Genomic DNA, 5,878 nt, shown 5'->3' with positions numbered 1-5,878 from the left:
TATATCAAAATGGATTCTACTGTCATGTTTAACTAAAAAGAACCAATAGAAAAGAACTTTACATATAATAAAAATGTACCAGAAATAATACAATGTTGAGGGTGAATTAATCTAACATTTAAATATTAAATATTTAATGAAATTACAATATTTTCATTAAGCGGGTTAGGTTCAAGCAAAAGCCACCTGGAAAAAGCCAAGTCTAGAAACTCATAGAGGAGATGATTTTCTGAACAATAGGGAACACCAAGTGATCTTCCACTCCAGTTGCAATATTGGTGGCCATAATGGTGGCAGTCAGCCAGTGTTATCCAGATTACCGAGTGTTGGCCACATTATCAATTTTCAGAGTTGCTGGGGTGGGAGCACTGACAGAAACCAACAGAAGCTGGACAACAATTTCCTCCAGAACATTGGAAATATCACCCTTTCAGGCAATATTGCCTCTGCTTTTTTTCTCCTGGGGGATACTGGTCTTTTAGTTTTGTTACTGTAGAAATGGCATTGATGGGATGACCTCCACAGCATCTGCAAAAGTATGGTAGGACTCCATACCACTCAGTGGAAATCCACACCACCGGTGAAATTCCATTCCAGTCAATTAATCACCAGGCCAATCTATTTCTGGAGAACCACCTCCTGCAATAAGAGCTCTCTTCTTCACTAAGGAAAGAGTAACTCACAGGACATGGTGAGCAGAGTGTGTGGTTTCTTTAATCTCTAGTTAGAACCTCAAACAACTGTAACTGTTTTTCCAGGGCTTATCCAGCCTGTCATCTTGAGAAGTTTGCCAGAATCACTTAAATTGATCTCCTCAGCTAACTCAGCTGAACCCAGCATGGTAGCAGTGAATTGGTCAATATGAGCAACTAACTTGGTTCCAGTTATCTTACCAGTGAATTCAGTGTCTTCTCTTTCAACATCCTAATCACCACAATATACATTTTGTTCAGAATATGGGTTGTAAGATCACTAAGGGCATGTCTTAGGATAGATTTCTGTGTGAGAAGGATATTATACCTTTTAAAAAAATTGCTTCACTAAATTAAAAATACAGGCTGTCTCTTCTTGCAGCCCTTGGTTCAGGCACAGTACAAACCACTGTTTGATTCTTCATGTCAGTTTTGGGAGCAGATAAGCAAAACTGAATAAACTTGATCTCAGCCTTTTCAGCTCTGGTTATGCCAGAATTTGTCACTGTTTGGATGAGAACCAGTCCTTCCACCAACTCACACTTGTCAATTGTCCCAACCATTTCAGTATCTCTATGATCTGCACCAGTAGCAGTGGCTGGGTCAGTCACTTTTATCACCACAGTGCACTCACTGGGGAAAGCAATATTGAGAGGCAATCTTTCAGTTCAATGAAGTGGTTGCTCCATTTAACAGTATCTCTGTGTCCCCCCACCTCCCATTCTACAGAAAGAGACATGTCAGTCAAGATCTCCCTGCCCCATTTCAATACTCCTTTCTAAAGTCTTCTGGAATGACTTGGAAATGATGATTGGATGAATCTCTTTTCGAAGAATTTTGCCACAGGAGTCTAAGAGAGAGCCAACGTGATGACCATGGATGTGGTAGCATCTCCTGCTTCTGCATCTTGAGCTTAGATAACTCCACCAGCATTTTGGCTTCTGGATGTATTTGTATTTGCTTCAATATGGCAGCACCATCATTTGTAATGGCCACATCACTTTTCCATTTTGGATTGTTTTATTCATTCCTTTTGGTCTTTTGAGGCTTGTTCGAACAACATCAACAACCACTTTGGTGGTAGAAATGTTACTGGACTGGCTTATGTGGTTCTGAGAGGCATCTTTCCTGCAGTTGCCAGTAGCCCTAGAGAATGCCAAATTCTCTGGCATAGCAAACTTGGGTAAGTTGTGTGGGAGGAATGGACAGACACAATTCCAGCTAGCCATGGAGTAAAATTATGCATTCACTTTGATTATTATTTCTTTCCAAAAATAGGCATTTAAAATTGTCAACAGTCTTAAAAACTGTTAAAATTATTTTTTTATTAAAAATTTCCCTCAACTTTATTGAGGTATTATTGACATTTTAAAAAATTGTATGTATTTGAGGTATACAACTTAAAGAATTTATACCTGTATACATTGTGAAGTATTCACCACAGTTAAGCTAATTAATATATCCATCATCTCACATAATTATTGTTCTTTTTTTGTGGTAAGAATATTTACTATCTACCATCTTAGCAAATTTCAAGTATACAATATAGTATTATTAACTATAGTCACATTTTTATACCTTCTCAATAATTTGTTTATCTCACATAATTGAAACTTTGTACATCTTGACCAACATCTCCCCATATCCCCCTGCCCCTGGACCTGGTTACTACTATTCTAATCTGTTTCTAATGAATTTGACATTTTTAGGTTTCTTGAATAAGTGAAATCATGCAGTATTTTATTCCTTTAAAATCATTTCACTTTATAATGTCAGACATCATTTTAAAAAGCAGTTTGTCTGTTTTAGAACTCGTGAAGTCTATTAAACTAAATGTATGAAGTAAAAATTGATAATGATATTAATAATATATTTCACACCCAGACTATTTTTTACCTTATTTCTTGTAAAAAATGCATTTCTTGAACACTGTGTAAGCTGTAAAATGAAAATGTTTAAAAAATTGTGAGTACATAAAATGTGACATATATTCTGCTGAAGAATAAGGCAAGAATCTGTCTCAAGACCACTCGCTCACTATTCTCTCCAACAGAAACCCCTCCCTTTTCCTGGGAAGGAAATTCAAATTTCATTTATTTTATTTCATACATTTTAGGTGTACAAAATGACTTTTGATATACATATGCATAATAAAATGATTACTACATCAAGCAAATTAAACAATCCATCATCTTTCTACTTATTATTATTATTATTTTTTGTGGTAAGAACACTTAAAATCTAATGTACTCTCCTAGTGAAGTTTCAGTATGTAAACCATTATTTAGCTATAGTTTTCAAGCTGTACTTTAGATCTCTTTTGAGTTATTCATTCTACATAACTGCAATTTTGTACCCTTTGACATACTCCCTGTTTTCTCCTCCTCTTTGTCCTGACTACCACTGTCCTACTTTCTATTTCTGTTATTTTATACAATGTTTTTCTTTCTGTGTCTGACTTACTCCACTTAGCGAAATGGCGTCTAGGTACATCCATGTTGTTACAAATGGCACTGTCTCTGTCTTTCCAAAGGACTAATTATATTTTACATATACACATAAGCATGTATGTATATATATATATATATATATATATATTTCATTATTTTATATATATATCAATATTTCATTATTTTATATATCTATATATCTATATATATCTCTATCAGTATTTCATTATCCGATATCACCATTTCTTCATTCCCTCCTCCATTCATTGTTGGACACTAAGTTTAGATATGTATCTTGGCTATTGGGAGTACTACTTCCATGATTGTGGGAGTGTAGATATCTCTACAAGCTGCGGATTTCATTTCCTTTATGTATGTACCCAGCAGAGGGATTCCTGAATCATATTGTAGTTCTACTTTTATATTGTTGAGGAACCTCAATACTCTTTTCCCTAATGGCTGTATCAATTTACCTTCCCACTAACAGAGTCTAAGGGTTAGTTCCTTTTGTTCCACACTCTCACCAACACTTGCTATCACCTGTCTTTTCCATAGTAGCCATCCTAACAGGTGTGAGGTGATATCTCCATGTGCTTTTGATTTGCATTTCCCTGAATATAAGTGATGTTGAGAATTTTTCATATACCAGTTGGCCATCTGTACATCTTCTTTGGAAAAAATGTCTATTTAATTCCTTTGTTCATTTAAAAATGAAGTTATTTACTTATTTTTGCTATAGAGTTGTATGAGTTCTTTATATATTGGATATTAATCCCCTTTCAGGTAGGTATATAATTACAAATATTTTCTGTGGAGAGCCGCTCTGAATGATTCCTGTCTTGGGTCTTGGAGAGGAGAGGCTGGTAGTGACTTGGACGTTGCCCCTTCTGGGAAGTTTGAGGACCCGTCTTCAGACATAGGCGCCGCCCTACAGCCCTTGGTTGGAATTACACTCACAAGTCCCTTGTAACCCCGCCCCTTCTTACCTTTTGCTGTTGGAACTTTCAAAGAAGGTGGGTGCTCCCAATAAAAGCCCACTTCCCAGTATGCTCCTTGCGTGCGCATGCGCTCTCCCCACCCAGCCTCTCGTGACTCTCCCTGGGTCTCCCACTTGGGGAGCTTGAGGCCGAGATAGGAGCGGCCGGCCTGAAGCTTGTTTAAAGGTAAAGCCTGTGTCTGTGTTTTATTTGTGTCCCTTTAGAATGAAAAATAACTTCATCTAGGAGAGATTTCCATGACCTGTGTGTTAGTAAACTTTTCAACTAACATGACATGTCAGTCAACTGTGACAAAATACCTGAGATAACTTGAAGGAGGAAAGGCTTATTTTGGCTCATGGTTTCAGAGGTTTCAGTCCAGGGTCATCTGGCTCTGTTGTTTCTGGGCCTGTGATGAGCCATGAACATCATGGCTGTACACTTCTGCCAACTGGGGAATTATTTTAGGATGTACATGTAAAATTTCAAGCCATCAGTAGAGAAATATTTAAAATCATGAGGATACCAGATTGAGAAAAAAGTTTGACCTCAAGTTGTTAAACATATTGAAGTTTCACAATTGCTTTGTGTTCTTTTTCTATGTACATTGTCGTATACTTTTTAGTTTATCTAAAATAGTCTTTACTCACTGTTTCACCCAACTTTTCTTTTTTTTATGAAGTCACTTTCATCCTTCGATGCCTGACTCAAAGTTCACTTTTATAGTAGAGCCTTTTGTGAACTTTGTCATCTACATAGGCACCATTAAATATTTTTTTTCTAGTACCCATCAGATATGGTGATTTATCCATATATAACACTCATGATTATTATTTATCTTTCAGTGGTTATAGCATTTGTAAGGACAATGAAGTTGTTCTTCATGTTACTCTGTCTCTGAATAGTTCAAGATGTTCTTTGAATGAAAAACTGGGGAATGAAATTATCTCATCACTTCAGTTATTCTCTTACCATGACCTTACTTAGCATGTCTCCTATTCTTGTTTTCCAATTTATTGCAACTCAAAATCATTGAGTTAGCAGTGATTATATTGGCACTGAAGCAGAACCTCTGTTACTAATTGAGTCCGTTTTTTCATTACTGTCTCTGCTCCACATCCATCCATCAGTTTTGATTTGTGATCCTGGTGCTGGAATAAGCAAAGCAAGTTTCTGTTTTGCTGGTTGGGTCCTGGTAGGCATCACCAGAAAGGAGCTCAGAGGGTTTCCTGACTGCTTTCTGTGGGGTTCCTTCCTGTCTGTTGCTCTTTGGTGACTGTTACCCTAGTGGGGCCTCTTCACACAGTGGCTGTAGTTCTTCTAGCAGTAACTGACTCATGTTTGTATATTTTCCCAACACGCACAGAGTCAGCCTCATCACTCAATGTCCTCTCTTCTTCAGAGAAACTAGCATGAGGTGTTAGAAATGCTTCTCCTCAGAGATCAGGTCGTGGCGACATTCTTCCATGCCCAGAAGAACCAGCACATGTGCAAGTGCCCAACTTCAGTAATCCCAGATATTTCTTTTAAATTCTCAGCCCTTGGGGTGGTGGAAACTCCTTAAGTTGTTTTCTTTTTCTCTCCTTTTAACTTTCAGATTATTTATAACCTTTAACTTTAGAATTCTTCATGATTTTTCTCTGATTAACCAAGAGAAATAATTTATCTGTCATAGGAAACTAGTGAAAAACCAGAGATTTACACTGAACATTGTGCTTTGCTTTATTTTAACTCAATGGTTTCCATGAACTTTAGAAAA

At 36.9% G+C, this 5,878-nt stretch overlaps 1 pseudogene; it reads right to left on the bottom strand.

Annotated features, from left to right (window-relative positions):
• Positions 1–316: 316 nt before the first annotated feature.
• Positions 317–1,864, bottom strand: LOC113195884 (T-complex protein 1 subunit delta-like; annotated as a pseudogene).
• Positions 1,865–5,878: the final 4,014 nt, after the last annotated feature.

The sequence above is a fragment of the Urocitellus parryii genome, chromosome 4, assembly GCF_045843805.1.
Source record: "Urocitellus parryii isolate mUroPar1 chromosome 4, mUroPar1.hap1, whole genome shotgun sequence".
NCBI classification, from domain to species: domain Eukaryota; kingdom Metazoa; phylum Chordata; class Mammalia; order Rodentia; family Sciuridae; genus Urocitellus; species Urocitellus parryii.
This window is presented reverse-complemented; position numbering and strand designations above follow the sequence as displayed.